Genomic DNA, 19,997 nt, shown 5'->3' with positions numbered 1-19,997 from the left:
AATGAATTAAAAGAATGGCTCTTAGACACAGCCAGTTGCTGTTGCTGCTGTGTGTCATTGTCCCCACAATCTACAGGTGACTCACCAAGAGAGGCTGATCTCCCCCACTCCAAGGTTATTTTGCTGTAGTGCCTCCCTCCGAGTCATGCAACATTATGTACACATTAATTGCTGCATGATTTTTCTACCCAGAGTTTTAGCCTTTGCATCACTGATATAGCAATCAGTGATCTCAGAGAGCCCAGCCTTACTGCAATGTAGTGCTGGATGTCAAACAGGAACATTAAATTCAAATCCCTTCTTAGTCACAAAGTTTACTTGGTCTCCATAGGGCAATCAGCACCTCTCAGCTAAACCAACCTTACAGTGTTGTTTTCAGGATAAAGTGGGTAGGGGAACCATGTAAAGTGGTCATGCATGAAAATAAAATAGTAAAGGTATTTTGACATGCACAGAGACTTCTAGTGGTGCTTAATTTATTTATTTATTTATAATATTTTTTAGCCGCACCATTGCTAGTGGCTTCTGATGCCAGTGGTGTTCTGATGCCATTGATGTCATTTGTATATTGTGTGATCTTTGTGAATATTTCCCATGAGAGTCAAAACTATCTGATTTTTCTGGAGGAACTGTAGGGGAGAAATTAGGCCAAACTGCAGAAATATGGAATATTTTATTATAACAAGAAAACATTGTAACTTCTTTGCTGTATTCAACTTTTTATTGTCAAAGCAAGTGCTAATGCAATGTCACAGCTCCTATGTTTTGTCTTCACTTCTCCTCAATAGAAATCTTCCCTAAACCCTATCCCACTATCTGATTATTTCTTTCATTGTGGGGATTATATTATTATAGTAGGGATAATAATAACAGCAAAGCTCAGAAACTTTGTGTTTGGCCTACGCCATCCAGAATCCATCAGCCAGAATAGTGAATCCTATGATTTATAGTCTAAGAGGGTTATTGCCAATCCCTGTGTCTTAATAATTACAACTATATCAATGTGCCCCTTTGCTGAGGTGTAATACTTAGGTGATTGGCTCAAAATTGGGAAAGGAGTACAAGGCTGTATATTGTCCCCCAGCTTATTTAACTTATATGCAGAATACATCATGCGGAAGGCTGGACTGGGGGAATCCCAAACCGGAATTAAGATTGCCGGAAGAAATATCAACAACATCCGATATGCAGATGATCCAACTCTGGTGGCAGAAAGTGAGGAGGAATTAAAGAACCTTGTAATGAGGGTGAAAGAGGAGAGTGCAAAAAACGGCCTGAAACTCAACATGAGAAAAAAAAAACCTAAGATCATGGCCACTGGTCCCATCACCTCCTGGGAAATAGAAGGGGAAGATATGGAGGCAGTGACAGATTTTATTTTCTTGGGCTCCATGATCACTGCAGATGGAGACAGCAGCCACGAAATTAAAAGATGCCTGCTTCTTGGGAGGAAAGTGATGACAAACCTTGACAGCATCTTAAAAAGCAGAGACATCACCTTGCCAACAAAAGTCCAAATAGTCAAAGCTATGGTATTTCCTGTTGTGATGTATGGAAGTGAGAGCTGGACCATAAAGAAAGCAGACCGCCAAAGAATTGATGCCTTTGAATTGTGGTGCTGGAGGAGGCTCGTGAGAGTCCCCTGGACTCCAAGGAGAACAAACCTATCAATTCTAAAGGAAATCAACCCTGTGTTCTCACTGGAAGGACAGATCCTGAAGCTGAGGCTCCAGTACTTTGGCCATCTCATGAGAAGAGAAGACTCCTTGGAAAAGACCTTGATGTTAGGAAAGTGTGATGGCAAGAGGAGAAGGGACAACAGAAGATGAGATTGCTGGACAGTGTCTGCGAAGCAACCATCAAGAATTTGACACAACTACGAGAGGCAGTGGAAGACAGGAGGGCCTGGGGTGCTCTGGTCCATGGGGTCACGAAGAGTCAGACACGACTAAACAATGACGACAAAGACTTAGGTGTAACTTAGTAGGACATATATTTGTAGAAGCAGTTCAAAGAGCTATATCATGCCAATTACCATAGTAATTCAAATAATTAGTTATTCATAAAGGACAATATCATCCAGAGCACAGATTTCTGACTCCTGTCCTCTTAAGATGCCAGCCACAGAGACTGGCAAAACATTAGGAAGAACAACCTTCAGAGCACAGCCAAAGAGCCCGAAAAACCAATAACAACTGACAATATCATTTCTTTATCATTGCCTGAATCCTCTTCTCAGAAATTTCACAGCAATCATTAGCTCAATAGACTTTGCAGCAACAACACTCTCTTAATAATTTGTCCTCCTCCTTTCTCTACTTCTTATTCCCTTTTCTCAGGACTGCACCTAGCTAAGCTCCCAGAAACCTGTGAAAGATAAAACCTGTGAAAACCCATCAATGCTTGGAGAAGTACTTTGTCTGTACTGCAGCTTGCGCAATGCCAAGCCAGTATTAACTCCTATGGCTTTGCTGTCTATGACACTGTGTGATTTCAGCTGTTTGCAAACCATTTAGAGCCCGGCCACCCTCACAACTGCAATATTTACCTACAGTATGAACTGTGAGAGGATGATTCTTTAATTCATAAATTAATAAGAACATCCTGTCAACCTGTGGAAGGCTTTACTTATTGGGTAATCAAAAAGTTTCTTCCAAAACAATGGGCCAGAGCAGGAACTGCATGTTTTGCCCTGTATTTCTAGTTCTATAGGGGAGTGCCCTTTTTTTTTTTTTTTTTTTTTTTTTTTTTTAGAAAAAGCTTGGAATCATGGCTGGCTGATAGTCTAAATTAGAACCAGGCATCTTACTGAAATCTGGGCAAGTCTAAATCTTTTATGCCTGGCAACAAAAATGTGTTATTTCAATTACAGTATGCCCTTTTTCTACATAAGTAAATTCAATATGTCATGCAATATAAAACACATTATTAAAATATATAATGTAGTATTGAAAAAGGTAAGACAGTACTAAAATGAACTAAAATAAAATCCTAAACCCAGCATGAGCATGAGCAACAAATAGTAACAGTAAACTTCCCAGATGTAGAGGGGATAATTTACTTTCTTTATCCCATTGTCGTTCTTCTGCAAACAGTGACCCTCTGCATTCTACCTAGTTCAAATGGGTCGGTCTCTGCACAGAAGAATGAACAGGCAAAAATCTGACATAATGAATGGCAACACAGAAAACAGTTTCAGAATCCTGGTTAACGAGTAAATTCCAACGCAGCTCTAAGGGCTAAAACAGAAATCAAAGCTTTCTTAGCACAATACATATATCAGTAACCCAGCTTTCTGTAATATAGCTGTAGAATAGTTGCTTCCCTTGATATATTCTGACATCTGCTACAGAAACAATTTCCAGCATTTCTGTGACAATCCAATCCAAACTGCCTGGCATATATCTTATCATCCTCACTGTGGCCTGCAATTTCAAGTAAGCAATTAGCATGTTGACCATCATCTTGTATTAGCAATGCATTGTATATTGTATATCTATATCTGCCCCTGGTCATGACTTCTACCACCATGGGGATATGCATGAATGTAGATGGCATAGTAATTTGCACTTCTTGTGTCTGAAGAAGTGGATTCTGACTCAAAAAAGATCATACTAAAATAAATCTCTTAGCCTTTGCAGTGTCCCATTATGTTGCCTTTTCCTCTTTTTTTCTTAATAATAACTCATTATAGTTGCTTCAAGATTGTTAAGATTCATTCTGAATGCCTTCTGACTTAATAATCTATTTGCAATATTTTGTTGCACTAACTGAAGATTCCAAATAGTTTATAAATTGCAGCTTTGTATAATATTTGGAATGTATATGGATGTTAGAATTAATAGATTTGTGGTGCAGAATTTGAATTACTTCCACACGCTTAGGTCAGTCCTGCCCTCCGACTCTATTTACAAGTGTTGGAATAAATAAAGCAAGTCCCAAGGTTCTTTTTCCTATAGGATTCTGGCTCTTTGAATGACTATTATGTTTGGCATTTCCTTCTGGGAGTGGGGAGAGCAAGACAGTGAGCTTGTTCTTGGGCCTGGTTTGCATCTTTGCGTGACAAACAAAACAGGAAGCCATGAAAGCTCCTCACCAGGGAATTCTCTGGCTGACTCAATAATACTGGTTCTGGTTTGATATGTGATCTTGAGGGATTTCCCTTCTAGGCTCCAAACCAAAGTGGTTCGTGGCAGGTCTTGGGAGATTATCAAATGCAGACAAGTAGGAAATTCATCCTTCTCGACTGAGAGACATGGAAGATTTCATGCATGTATTCCAGTTTCATGACTCTTTCTCTGCCTCTTAAAACAAGCACCCTCAAATTAACAGCAATTCATATGTCTGTAAATTTCCACAATCCACATATAGTGCTCATCAGTAAAAGCTTACTTACTCCAACATGTTGAGATCAATTTTGTTCTGGCAATCAGCACGTCATCAGCGTGTGATCCTTGTGCACTCCAAATTATATAAAAAAAGTCCCCAATGCAATAAAAACAATAAAGAATGATCCCATTTTACCCAGGACAAGTGAACAATAGGAAAGAGCATTACTGGGTTTTTAGAAGTCTAATGAACAGGCAAGCCTAAACTCTAGAAGCGTCATCATTTTGTTTAAAACTTATTAATTAAAATGAGCAGAATCCTTGTACTGCAATCCTGTGAAATCCTGTTACTGAGCTCTAAGCCCTTTGGAGCTCAGTGGGGTTTATTTAACAGCCAATGAGCATAAGGTTGCAGCCCCCATGCAAAATTTCAAAGTAGATACAAGGCATTCAAGGGGTTTGAATTGAGACTTTGCCATAACAGTGCAATTAGCTGTCCAGTCTGGGTTGTTGTTGTTTTTAAATTAAATCCTGGATAGGGTGTGTGCGAAGATTACAGTGCACAAAGTAAATCTGCTTTCTGCAAATTAATGGTGAAAAGGCACTGGTCAGTAATGATGAGAATCATTAGATAAAATAAATTAGTAATTACATGCATACATATGCACATACTCTCTCAAGCCCTTATGTTCTTTTCCTTCATATTAACACACATATACAGAGAGAGATTTCCCTTGTACACTGTAGTATTATGGCTCATAATAACACATCCTTTGACACAATGTGCAAGTCCACCCCACCCCCCGTTGCAAATCTTTGCCTCTTCTCTATTACTCCTCCCGCCCCCTTGTTTGGATAGGTGATTGAGATCTTCCAAGCACCACAACTGTTCCACACCTGCTCTTCAAGTTCAGTGCCTCTCAGCTGATGTCTTGAAAGCCTATTGGTGGAAACACTCGGCCTCTGAAAGACAATCCGGTTGACCCAATGTGAAAGGGATTTGACTGGTGTTAGGACACTTGATGATGAGGGAAAGTTGGTCTTAGCTCTCCCTCATCTCCAGTTTCTGCCTTTCTGAGAGAGAATGACAGTAGAAATGCTGCTTTTATGGCACTAGCTTAGTTTATTTCTTCTAAATAAGACTTGATTATGGGAAGTTTTATTTATTGTGGCCAGTAACTCAGTTTGCAAGATAGCCAATCAATGAGCCTGCAAGCAAAGATGGCACTTGTTAACTGTCAGAGCTTCAGAAAGTCACTTAGGAAGACGGTGGTAGTGGCTGGGGGGATTTGGGGGATTCTGAAATAAAAAACAAAAAAATCTCCTCCAAACTCATGTAACTAGTACATAGGAACATTCACTATAATATCTTACATGGCTGAACACAGAACTTTATAACAATCAAGATATTTATTTTTCTTCACTCACCACAACAAGATCAAAAACCACTTTACAAGTTATGGATATGGCAAAATGTCACACCATTTCTGCACTTATCCTCTGATTCCGATGTATGTCACTTTCACATGTATCCCAATTTATAGAGACATCCAAGCAAGTATTGTTATTGTTCTGTACGTTGACTGTATGAATGAGTAATCTCCACAATGTCCTGTCCTCAACAGCCCTGCTCAACTCTTGTAAACTCAAGCTCCTTTAGTGAGTCAGTCTATCTCATATTTAGTCTTCCTCTTTTCCTGCTGGCTTCTACCTTTTCCTGCTGGCTTCTACCTTCAACAGGGATAAGTGCAAAGTACTGCACCTCAGAAAAAGGAACCAATTGCACAGTTACAAGATGGGGGATACCTGGCTCAGCAAAACTATGAGCAAGAAGGATCTTGCAACTGCTATAAATCACAAGCTAAATATGAGCCAACAGTGTGATGTGGCTACAAAAAAGGCAAATGCTATTTTAGTTTGCATTAATAGAAGTATAGTTTCCAAATCCCGTGAGGTGCTATACCCACTCTATTCAGCACTGGTTAGACCTCACCTTGAGTATTGGTGTCCAATTCTGGACACCACACTTCAAGAAGGAGGCTAATTAATTGGAACAACTTCAGAGGAGGGCGACAAGGATGATCAGGGGGCTGGAAAACAAGTCTTATGAGGAAAGGCTGAATGAATTGGGCATGTTTAGCCTTGAGAAAAGAAGACTGAGGGGTGATATGATAGCACTTTTTAAATATTTGAAAGCCTGTCATACAGAGGAGGAGCGAGATCTGTTCTTGATTGTCCCAGAGTGCAGGACACGCAACAATGGGCTCAAGTTAAAGAAAGCCAAATTTCAGTTGAATATCGGGAAAAACTTCCTAACTGTTAGAGCAGTACAACAGTGGAACCAGTTACCTCGGGAGTTGGTGTGTGCTCCAACACTGGAGGCATTCAAGAAGAACTTGGACAATTCCCTGCAGATATGCTTTGATTACATTCCTGCACTGAGCAGGGGGTTGGACTTGATGGCCTTATAGGCCCCTTCCAACTTCACTTTTCTATGATTCTATGTTTGTCTTTTTGTACCTTTTCATGGTGTGCCCAAAGTAGGGCGGCCTTAATTTCAAGATTTTTGCCTCTAGTGATAGTTAAGGCTTGATTTGATTTAGGACCCACTTGTTCATCTTTCTGGCATTTCAGGGTATTTGCAAAGCTGTCCTCAAGCACGATATTTCAAATGAATCATTTTTTTTCCTGTCAGTTTTTTTAATAATCCAGCTTTCACGTCCATACATTGTGATCAGGAATAAAATGATATGGATGATCTTGGTCTCCAGTGAAAAATCCTTACACTTGTTTGTTTGTTTGTTTGTTTGTTTGTTTGCTTGTTTAATGTTATTTTATTTGTACCCTGCCCATCTGGTCTTGCGACCACTCAATAATTCCTTTATTGATGTCCTTCCTATTCTCAGTCTTCTTCTGATTTCTTGGCTACCGTCTCCATTTGAATTGATGACTGACCCAAGGTATACAAAATCTCTTAACTATTTCAATTTCTTAATTATAAATGCTAAAGTTAAGTAGTTCTTCAAGTATGGTGTAACATGTGAATATGACACAGGGCACTCACATGGACAAAAGGCTGTCAGTCACTGAAATTTTATTCATTAGATAAACTGGACAACTTACCACTCTGGATATGGAATTTTTGTTACAGAAGTTTTCAGTTTCTTGTAAAATTCTCTTTTTGTTATGCAGCAGAAATACAGAGTTCCACAGAGGAGAATAGCTACAAGTTCCCCAGAGCCCACCTTTTCTCTTAACTTGCACTAAAACTCTCAATAACTTGCCCTGAGACATTTGCAGTAGAAGAATTTAAAAAATTATTTACTTATAGTTAATTAAAATTAAAGACTTGTGTATAGCACTTTCTTTAGTGCACATATTCTTAGCAATCAACCAAACAGGTCAACAGCAAACAACTGCCACCAGGGATTGTTGAGGGATAAAACACTCAACAGAGAGGTGGGACTCTCTTTGAATTTCAAAAGCTGAAAGGAACAACTGTTTAGTCCTGGACAGACAGATGATCATCCCAGCCCAGAAAAATATCTCCCAGTCCTGCAAACTACAGAAAGCATGCAAGATTGAAAAGAAAACTCTAACAGTTTTCATGTACATTTTGGAAGTGTTTAAAAAGTACTTTCCCTGCAGTCAAAGGAGGAAGTTCTAGTTTGAGTCTTGAAGTCGAAACTTCACTGGCTGCCAGTTGGCTTTCAGACCTGTTTCAGAATGTTGATGATTAATGTTAATGTCCAGATTTAAATGTCTGAAAGGCAGTCTATCTGCCATAGGTTCCTGTCCAATTGCCCAGGTCATCCTCAAAGGTTCTTCTTGTGGGGCTGACCACAGTGATGCAACAAGGAAAGAGTTTTCTCTGCAGTAGAAGCCTCCTTACAAACAAACAAACAACCATACAAAACTGTGATGCAAAAAAGGATATGGAGGTCCAAGGAGGTATCATGGCTGAACTTTGTCTATCATTGATTTACGTGTCAAGCTAACACCTTCCTATTTCGCCAACATTTAATCTTCAGGTCATTTTTACTGTTATCAGTTTGATTCCTGGCTTTTCCACATCTCCGTTGTTTAAGTATGCATGTATTTATTTATTTTCTACCCTGCCTTCTCGATGTCGAGGGACTCATGATGGCTAACAAATGATTCAAAGACACAAAATACTAAAAGAATTACATATATGAAAAATAAAGTAATCGCACTGTAACAAGCACACATTGTTTGTTCTTATTTTGTTGAGTGATTTGGAGTTGTACAACTGTAAAAGCACCTCAAGGGCATTTGCTGGTTTGGCATCATATAAATTTAATCCATGGACACGTGTAGAATCATGGACGCAGTGGTTCATAAAATACATATACAGTACATACATGTATATTCATAAAATACATGCCTCTGAGGGGACTAGGCTTGGTATTTCTGCATCTTTCTTCCTTAAGCATATGGCTGTTTGTGTCACGTATAGGCTGATTACTGACCTGGTTAGTGTTCCCAACAATGTGATTCATTTGGGAACATGGCCAGCTTAATGAAAATAATATTCTCAATTTATTTTTTCTTCAGGTTGCCCAGAGGCTTTTTGGGTACAGGCTTCCCACAAATGGAATGTTATTTGTGTTAGTAATATTGAATAACACCTGAAAGCACTGGGCAGCATGTGCTGATTTTGTTTCCTTAGGGAAAGGATTCCATAGTTACATCCTTTTCTCAACGTGCCATCTGTTTTACGAGTTACTAAGGGAGGTAAGGGGGGAATGTCCAAAACCTGAACGTTTTCCATTAAGGAATTAAAGAGCAGTGCATTTTAGAATATTGAATTCATTTGGAAATGCATAAGGACATGGAAACTTTGAATGATTTGCCTGCATTATATTTGTCGACGAAACTATTGTGATGTGTTTATCTTCATCCTATATTTTAGTTCCAAGGATTTAAAGGAAAACAGGACAAATTTAGTATTTTATATTTGCAAATTCCATTTGGATTTGGATTGTACCTGTACCATAGTCCAAAGGCTCTTATTCCATACATTGTTCGGTATCCCACAGGGCATTGTTTATCCTTGATCTCTTCCATAGATTGTAGACTCTTCAAAGCCAAACTCATTCAAAATATGGTGTGCATGGCCAAAAAACGAATTTCTTTTGTTTGGGGTTCTTTCATGAGTGGCTCTTTTGCTTTCTTTTGTGCATTAATCATAAAGGCTGAGCCTTTTTCTTCAATTCCTTAATTCCAGGTTACCCATTAATGTCCTCTGGGATTTCAAAAGTCCTACAGAATCCTTAAAAAGCAAAAAGGCAGGACAACAGAGAATCAATCTATTTTAAAAAGCAAGAAATAGTGCATGAGAAAGAAAAATCATCATGAGAGCTATGCAGGCACTAGTTTTTAGAGAAAGCCTCTGGCAGTGCCCACCAACCTTAGTGCAAACCACAACAAGAGGACATACAAAGATGATCTCACAGTTCAAGATACCACAACCAGTCTGATGCACAAAGGAAAAAAATACCTCACTCACCCGCCAATCAATTCAAAAAAGCACTTAAAATTAGAATAGAGAAAACAACTGTTTGAGTTTAGTGTTTTATGCCCAGCATAGCAGAGACTCTCTGGGCTCTGAAAGAATAATAGAAAAAAGGCAAGAAAATAGCCAACCAGACACTGGCTGTTTGTCATATACCAGGGGCAACCAGCAATAAACTGAAATAGCCTTAAAACACATTACCAGAATTCACTTTTAATAGAATTAATACACTGTTCCACTTAACATTTTTTGTCCAGTCGTGTTCGACTCTAGGGGGTGGTGCTCATCCCCGTTTCCAAGCCATAGAGCCAGCGTTTTTGTCGGAAGACAATCTTCCGTGGTCACATGGCCAGTGCAACTTAGACACGGAATGCTGTTACCTTCCCACCGAGGTGGTCCCTACTGATCTACTTGCGTTTTTACATGCTTTCGAACTGCTAGGTTGGCAGGAGCTGGGACAAGCAACGGGAGCTCACTCCATTGCATGTATTCGATCTTACGACTGCTGGTCTTCTGACCCTGCAGCACAGGCTTCTGCGGTGCCCACAGCGCCACCATGTCCTTTACATTAATTAAATAACAAATTAAACAAATCAATCAAACAGGGAAAGATTATGCCTGGATGGCTGATGAAAGTCTTAAAATTGTTTACAAGTTATAAGAAACACTATTATGATAATCAGTGCAAAGACATAAGACCAAAACTTAAGGGGAAATAAGAGATCTCTGCTGTAAGATTCAATAAATGAAAGAAAATGTAGACCAATACTAGGAATGCTGAAAGATCAATAGAGGAATATATTATCTGATCACAATGAAGTAAAGAGAACATTTATTTATTTATTTATTTATTTATTTATTTATTTATTTATTTATTTATTTATTTATTTATTTATTTATTTATTTATTTATTTATTTATTTATATCCCGCCTATCTAGTCGGTTAAGACCACTCTAGGCGGCTTACAAGAAAACATACAGCAATATATATAAAAACAATACTACATAAAGAAAAAACTTTCAACAAGGTAGGACAAAGAGTAGGGAGAGGAGAGGGAGGGGAGGTCAGGAATTGATTGAGGGGAATATGTGACTAATATACTGAAGAGATACAATGATGACAGATTCCTGTAAAGAAAAAATGTTTGATGAAGCACCTACAGTTTTACAAAGTGTAGGAAAGGCTTCTCTCAAAGCAATTGGCAGTAATAAATCACTAGAAATAAAGACATTGCCAACAGAGATCTTTCAAGCTACAAACATCATATCCATCAAAACTCTAACAATATTCCAGCAAAAGTGTTGTCCATGGGGAGGGGGACTTGAAGGGTGGAAATGTTCATTATATATTCCAGACCCAAAGGTAAGAAATCCCAACGTCTGCAGTAGATATAGGACTGTCACATTAATCTCCTATACAAGTAAAATCATACTCAAGATTATACAATTATGACCTTTACCATATGTGGAGCAAGAAATGCCAGATATGCAAGATGGATTCAGAAAATGAAGGGCCACTAGAAATCATATTGTAATTATGCATCACCTTCTTGAATGTAGTAAAGCATTTCCTATGAAATCAAGACTGTGCTTTATACATTACATTACAGACTTTGAGTGTGTGGATCATGAAAAGCTGTGGGTGACTTTAAAATAAATATGCCACCACGTTTGATTGTCCTGGTGCATACCTTTATGCTTTTAGCACCAAGAGGCTAAGACTTTTGTGGACCAAAGTGTACAAGAAATCAGCTTTGCAATTCAGAAACATTATGCCTCCAGAGAGGCACAATTGCTGTGCCTGCATTTTTTAACTTAAGAACATAAGAAAAGCTCTGCTGGATTAGGCCAACGGCCCATCTAGTCCAGCTTCCTGTATCTCACACTGGCCCCACCAAATGCCTCTGGGAGCATACGAGACAACCTGTCCGTGATACCACTTCCCTGCATCTGGCATTTCGAAGCACTTTCCTTTTAAGCCTGGAGAGTATACATACCCATTATGGCTTGTAACCTGTGATGGACTTTTCCTCCAGGAGCCTGTCCAATTTGTTTGTTTGTTTATTGCATTTTTTAAAAAAATTGCCCCTCTAGGCCTCTCAAAACAATATATAATAGATTTAAATGTTAAACGCTTCTGAAACATTTTAAACTAAAATATTAAAAACCTACAGGTTGACCAGATGAAAAAGAAGACAGGGTTCCTCTACCATTAATAGTTGCTTGGAAAAAGGATATTTCAGTAAGTGTGGCTTTTAATGAAAGCAATACCTGCTGAAATTTTCTCCATACGGTTATTAAATGTACAGGAACACTATCCCTTCTTTTATCTGATCACCCTAAAAACATGCTTTAAAAGCAGATCCATAAATTATTTAAATGCTAGTTTAAAAAGTAAATAAATCTTAGAAACCAAAGTTCTTTCAGAGCTATACAGATTTAGTTGCATCAGATGCTCTATAGAGGTGAAGGCCGGCTGTTGGGAGGGAGGGATGGGGTGTGGCTACAAAGAAAGCCCCGCCTCATCTATCCACCAGTCTAGGCTTTTGGGGCGAAGTGATGTATTGTATAACACAGTGTAGGCACAAGCAGCATTTTGGCAGAAACATCTCAGAAAGAAACTGGAAGTAAGTGGTGCTGCATGAAAACCAGTGTTTTAGGGTCTGTAAACCAAACACCAGGTAACTGCTTGGGTGTCACTGGTTGTTCTAGCTATAGCTTGCAAACAAAGAGTGAAACAACATTGAGCCTGTTACAGTGGTCTAACTGGGAAATAATTAAGGCATGGATCACTGTGGCCATGTCTTCATTCCTGGAAAGGAGGGCAACTGGTGCACCAGCCAAAGTTGGCAAATGCATTCCTGGACATAGTAGCCACTTGGCTTTCCAACAGCAATGCTGGTTTCAAGAATACCTCCAAGAGGTGGAGTACAGTTCTGTCTAGAATTGGCTTTAATCCCAGTCCCAGACTGGCCTTTTGGTTGATCAATGGAACTTCTGTTTTTTTTTTCTCCTAGAATTGTCCCTTCATCTATTCACCTACAATCAAGTTGCAAATGAAGTTTGTTGTTACCTTTCTGATGGCTGGTTGTCCGACAACAGCAAGCTAATTTGCAACTTGCAGAAACATCATGGTTGAATAAACAAGCATCTGAAGGAATCTACACTTCCAATTGTGAACCTAGCTACTCGTATAGTTTGGCCTTAGTTTTAGCTGTGGAAATCTGCCGTACACATGAAACCAAAACTCTATTTCTTAGTAGTCTAGCTTTTTGCTCCACATCTACTGGACATTTTCTTGGACATTAATATAAAGCATCACTCTGACAGGTTCTGATAAAGCCCTATTTTTCACTGGCCAACAGGATAAGTGAAGCCCTGAAGTTCACCACAGGTTTGGGCACAAGAAGATTCCATGTGGTCACCAGTCTGGCTCCTCTTGATCCAATGTAATGTAAACTTTGCAAATGCGTTTCCCACCCTGCTACCCTGTAAGTGAACAGTTCTGCCATAAATCCACTGTTTTCTGTGATTAAGTGATATTTCTGCTCTCACCTTTACTGTTACCTTCCCTTTTTCCTCTCAATGGCACATCTGGTCAAGAAGGATGGATGTGATGAGAAATCAGGTGGTTCCTTTTAATTTCCTTTTCATATCTTGTGGCCTGAAGTAGGAAACAGACAAGAACAAACCAATCATCCTGTCACTTATCCACTGCAGTGAAAGTTCTGAGGATTTCTTTTGGTTCCGAGTGTTGCAAAAGCAGGTGGGCTTTTCTCCTAAAGCAGGAAGATCTTCAACCAACTTCTTAGTCTTAGCTTTTAATAGAGGGCAACATGTCAAGGCACTTGCATTTGGCTATTAAAGCAGAAGTTACTCTAAGTTACTCTAAGCAGAAACAAATATTATACATATTTGTAGACAGCCCATGATTAAAACTGAAACATATTATATTGGATAGAAGTGATTTAAGCAGTCTTTCTTCTTTGAGACATCAGGCTTCAAGAGTCTTGTGGTTAAGTTCTGAGGACCAGTCAGAAAAGGAAGCAAACTAATGTACAAATTAGGTAATAAAAATCTGCTGTGCACTCAGACACTTTCATTAGTTAAGGTATTCTCTTCTCTAATACCAAGCTATCTATAATGTCTGATTATGCCCTAACTGAGGCTGCTAGAGATCTTCAAACAATTAGCCCACCCTGCAAGAGAAACTGAACAACAGCTCTGATTTGACAGAAACCAACAAGAGGAAGCAAACCTAAAAAAAAATGGAATATTCATTATATTCTGCATTTTGTGGTGTAAGCTGTCTCCCTCTCTTGGGATCTTTCTGTCAAAAGTATATATGCTGCTTATTTTCTTTAATGCTCTCCTTGAATATTTGTAAATATAGCAATATTTTTTAAAAAATGGAAAAAGAAAATGTAAGTCTCCTGTGGTCTCTTTTCTAAAGGCAACCAAATCCAAACAGTGCTGCTCCCAGGAACTGTTCAGTGGAGAAGCACAAAAAGTTGCATTGGGAGAATTGTGGCTGTGTCTCAAACTTGCTATTCCAGAAGAGCAATCCATTGCATACATAGTTACATACACTATTGAACATGAAACATACATAAAGTCCACATCTCTTATACATGCATACAGGTGGTATGCATATAGCCACCTCAAAACCAAAATTAGATATGTTCAAGGTTTCCAAAATTGCCTCTTGCTATTAAATGGACATCAGATTGCAGATATTGCTGTAATCTCTCTGCACATTATACTCTACCCAGGGTGCTTCTCAAAAAAACTACCAGTCCCTTAATCCCTTGCATCTCCCATGGAGCTTTGCCCCTCCCAATCACTTCCCATTTCTTCCTCACAAGCAGACAATCGCTGTCTTCATTCTGCACTTGTATTTAGCTGAAAACTCCTGTAAGGATTTCAGTTTCTTGGCTGAACCCCTCAGAATGCTGGTTGGGGGAATTCCTGGTGAATTCTTGAGGCTGAAGTATTAAAGAAAGTCTCATGCCTGATCTTTAGGTTTCTATATGCTGCTATACCTCAACAGTGCCCCCTAAACTACCTGACAATATGGAACCCTGATGGAAAACCCTGAATAAACATACATCCTTGGCTTTGTTACTGAATATGCACTTAATTTTTTTTCATAATAACCCATCTGTTTGGAACCGATGGTCTCTAGTATTTTTTTTCTCCATTCTAGGCGTGCGTTTTTATAAGTTGAACTAAAGCAGTGGTTTCCAACTTTGGATAACCCAGGTTTTCTTGGACTGCAACTCCCAGAAACCCCTGCCAGCATAGTAAATGGTGAAAGTTTCTGGGAGCTGCAGTCCAAGAACATCTGAGTTACTCAAGGTTGGTAACCACTGGGCTTAAGGAACAGCAATATGACATTCGGGTATAGTATTTATCCAAGTAGTTGGACAATATACAGAGGTCTGGTGAAGATCACCCTGTGGTGACATCCTTTCTGTAATTTTTGGGGAGGGGGGCTTAAAAATAAATGTTTGCTTTCTTGAGAAAATCATCTCTGTTCCCAGATGCATGCATGCAGAAATGAGCAAGTTTGTGGGGAAGGAGAATCCAATATTAATTTAGCATATATTCAGCAAGTACACAGCGAGTAAGTCAGTAATGGGAAAATTCCCAAGCTTATTCTGCCAAAATCATTCCATATCAGCCCTGGCTATCTTGTGGTTGCTTCTGTTAATGATCTGGAGACACTGTTGTGTTGTATGAGAAGCACCCTGAGTAAATACCTCACTATAACGTGGTGCCAGTCTTCCGAATGAAAATCTCTCATCCTTGACCAATATTTACAATCCTGGCATAGATTTCTCATAACAACTATAGCTTTTTGGTTCGTACCCAGCAATGGGAAGAGTAATATGCTAGCTTGAAAAACCCGTTCAGACCAGACATGGAAAACAGTTTGCCAGCAGTCGTTCTGAAAACCAGATATTCATCCTCCATCGAGACATTTTCAATGTTTTCCCTGAATCAGATTTCTACTTTGCTTCACTGAGTGCCCCACTTCTAACCCTTGTCTGTCTATGAGATTAGTTCCAGTAATTTTTGAAAACAACCAGTGTCATCACAAAATGAATCTTTCATGTACTTAGTGGCCAGATCCAAATATTCAAAATCTCTTATGAAAGCATTCCCCCCTCCCAAAAAAAAGTTAATGCCAAATAATATCATGTTTTCCAACAGAATCAGGCAAAGGCTTTTGTTTTTTATATATAGTACTGTAAATGTAGACCTTGAGTCTAGCTTTGCTTTTCCTTTTGCCAACAATACCATTTCAGCTGAAGCTTGAAATGTGGTCATATAACACACAAGGATGCATGCCTTCCTTGTTCTGTGTTCCTGTTTTCCTTCAGTTTCTGTTCAGCCTGGATTTCCTCTTCATTGCTCTGTAGAGAAAAATGCCAAAGCCAGCCACAGGACTATGCTTACAACATATATATTTGAAATTAAATTAAACTGTTTTTTAAAAAAGCAATAACATTGAAGAAAATATATTCTTAAAGAAAATAAGAGGTTGTTTCCAAGTTTTACTGTCTTTTTTTCAAATGTGTTTTAGCTGAATGGAACGAAAGTCAGGGAGAAATCTTTTAACTGGGAAATAAATGCTGAATTCATTTGTGTTTGTGATGAGGAAATCATAGGACTGCATTCTGAAATTAAAGATCTCTTCTGCCCACCACAGCCTCATATTGACTCCTCCAAGTTCATGTGTTCACTTCCAATTAAAAATCATCCATCTTGATTCTATTTTCCTTGAGTTTGTCTCCCTATCTGTGCTGGATACTGCTTTCCTTTCTAAACTGTTTCTGAAGGGGTCCATATGAAGTCCTGAAATATACAAATATTGTCAGGGACGCAGACAAGGATCAGGTTGGGGTGTCACTAAAAGATCACAGGATAGAACTGGCACTAATCTGTGCACCCTTACTGAGACACAGACTATGTCACACAGTCATCGTTTAGTCGTGTCCGACTCTTTGTGACCCCATGGACCAGAGCACGCCAGGCCCTCCTGCCTTCCACTGCCTCCCGGAGTTCTGTCAATTTCATGTTGGTTGCTTCGCAGACACTGTCCAGCCATCTCATCCTCTGTCGTCCCCTTCTCCTCTTGCCTTCACACTTTCCTAACATCAAGGTCTTTTCCAATGAGTCTTCTCTTCTCATGAGATGGCCAAAGTACTGGAGCCTCAGCTTCAGGATCTGTCCTTCCAGTGAGCACTCAGGGTTGATTTCCTTTAGAAGGGATAGGTTTGTTCTCCTTGCAGTCCAGGGGATTCTCAAGAGCCTCCTCCAGCACCACAATTCAAAGGCATCAATTCTTCGGCGGTCAGCTTTCTTTATGGTCCAGCTCTCACTTCCATACATCACTACAGGAAAAAACATAGCTTTGACTATTCGGACTTTTGTTGGCAAGGTGATGTCTCTGCTTTTTAAGATGCTGTCAAGGTTTGTCATTGCTTTCCTCCCCAGGAGCAGGCGTCTTTTAATTTCGTGGCTGCTGTATCCATCTGCAGTGATCATGGAGCCCAAGAAAGTAAAATCTGTCACTGCCTCCATATCTTCCCCTTCTATTTGCCAGGAGGTGATGGGACCAGTGGCCATTATCTTAGTTTTTTTGATATTGCGTTTCAGGCCGTTTTTTGCACTCTCGTCTTTCACCCTTATTACAAGGTTCTTTAATTCCTCCTCACTTTCTGCCATCAGAGTGGTATCATGTCACACAGTAGCACGTATTTATTTATTTATTTATTTATTTATTTATTTATTTATTTATTTATTTATTTATTTATTTATTTATTTATTTAATATTATATTATATTATATTATATTATATTATATTATATTATATTATATTATATTATATTATATTTGTACCCGCCCATCTGGTCTATAAGACCACTCTAGGCAGCTTCCAATATAATATAAAAGTAAAAATACATGTTCCTAATATCTTATATTTTGACAAAACAACTTAACTCTCAACAGAACAACTTACAGAGAAATGCTTCTTCATATCATCGTCATCAGTTATATATTGATTTATTAACCATACAGTAGGAAGATGTGATCTTTTGTTTGCAAGACCTGAACAAATAATAGGACCTTTTGGAGATTGTTAATTCATTCAGTCACAACATGAAACAGCTCGATGCCACATTAGAACAGAAGTCCTGTAATATATTATTAGTTCCAAGCTCCATATTAGGACATTATTTCAGAAAGGTCATGAAATAATGTGACAGTTTTCAATTTCTCCAGACTTTTCACCAGGCTAAGCAGTAAACATGAGCTCACTCCAGGTTTGAGAACATCTCCTTTTTGGATCATACGTCCCAGAGTTCTCTAGCCAGCATGCCCAGTGGCCATGGTAGTTGGCCAATTGTGGAGGCTGTTGCTGAAAAAAAAAATCCCACAAAACTATTCTTCAAGTTGTAATTTGTCACATTCTAAGACCGAATGTGAATGGAGAGAGTATGAGTATTAAAATCAGGCTCTGTCAGGTGCAGTGATGTTTATCCTTGATAACCTTCGTTGCCACGTCGGAAAGCCCCTTTCTCCCTGAAACACGTGTTTTTGCATAGGATAGCAAAGTGACCAAGTGCGGACATATTTTTGCTTTCATTGAAAACTCCATTTCCTTTGAGGAAAGCACTAGGTGAAAGGCAAGGTCTGAATTATTAGTCTGTAAGACGTTTTGCACTTACCACAGAAAAATCTATAAAACTATGAATGAGTGGGAATGCTCCAGAGTAGTGGGGTGTGCTCTTTTTTCATGCTGGCGTTGATATTTTGGTCATGATGAATGAATTACAAAAACCTTGTTGGTGTTGTCACCCAGTTTAGTTTAACTATTTATTCCTTGGGCTTGTTCTCTGTATGTCTGACTCACCTAGTTCATTTTTAAAAACAACATTTTACAATCACCATCCTCTTTTTTTTCTTCAGCCCCCTTGACTTATTGCCCCAGTAATGGGGTTTTCTCCAGGCAGGAGTAAATAGAAATGAAGCTTTTTCCATCACATCCATTTATCATCTTCCTTCCCAGAATTAAGATTAATTAGGGTTGTCAGTGCACAAGTGAGCTCACAAATGACAATTTCCCTTTTTCACTTTTCCCCTGTCAAAATAAATTGGATAACCATTCCTTAATACTAAGCTCTTGTTTCCCTAACAATAGTCTGGATGCTGGAACTGAAGGGACTTCTTAATGGATCTCAGGGAAAACGTGTGCAACTTGAGAGGGATAAACATGGCTCAGAGAACACCATCTCTTCTAAGCTGTTTCTATGGAGCAGAGAAGCCACTAAAGAGATTTGAGGGTTCAGCTCATTTATAAGTGGCTAGATCTCAAAGCAATACTGAAGGAATATTACTCTGGGAATAACATTAATAGCACCTGTGGGATAGTTAACACCTAGCGCTCTTCCCTCTTGCACTGAGCACAGTTTCCTGCAATTAGCATTTCCCTTATTCCCTTTACAGGGCTAGATCAGATTACTGGGAATATGTTCACACAGAGGTTGCTGTGATCTGTGCTGGAGATCAGTTGGTCTTATTTTCCCGTAATTCTCTTATACCAACAATGAAATCACTCCCGATGAGTTTATATGACCCTTTTTTAAGAGAAAATGTCACCACTTGGTACTTTATGTGATACTCACCTACGCAGGGGATTCTGTGGAAGCTCTGGTTGATCTCTGGAAACTGGAAATAACCAGGACCATTGATATGAATGCTCCTACGCACCTCCTCCTATTAAACAGAATCAAACTGGACACTACTATTTTGTGCATGAGGGATCCTGAAATTGTTACAGATTACAAGTTGAAGATGAGCCAACAGTGCAATGTGGCTGCAAAACAGGCAAATACAATTTTAGGATGCATTAACAGAAGTATAGTCTTCAAATCCCATGAGGTACTAGATCCCCTCTATTCGTCATGGTTATGTCTCCTCTAGAGTATTGTGTCCAGCTCTGGACTCCACACTTTAAGAAGAATGCCAACAAACTGGAGTAAATTCAAAGGAGGGCAACAAGAATAATCAGAGGACTAGAAACCCTATGAGGAAAGACTTAAAAAACTGGGCATGTTTAGCCT

This window comes from Pogona vitticeps, chromosome 1 (assembly GCF_051106095.1).
Source record: "Pogona vitticeps strain Pit_001003342236 chromosome 1, PviZW2.1, whole genome shotgun sequence".
NCBI lineage: Eukaryota > Metazoa > Chordata > Lepidosauria > Squamata > Agamidae > Pogona > Pogona vitticeps.
The sequence above is the reverse complement of the archived record's forward strand: the minus strand, read 5'-3'. Positions refer to the sequence as shown.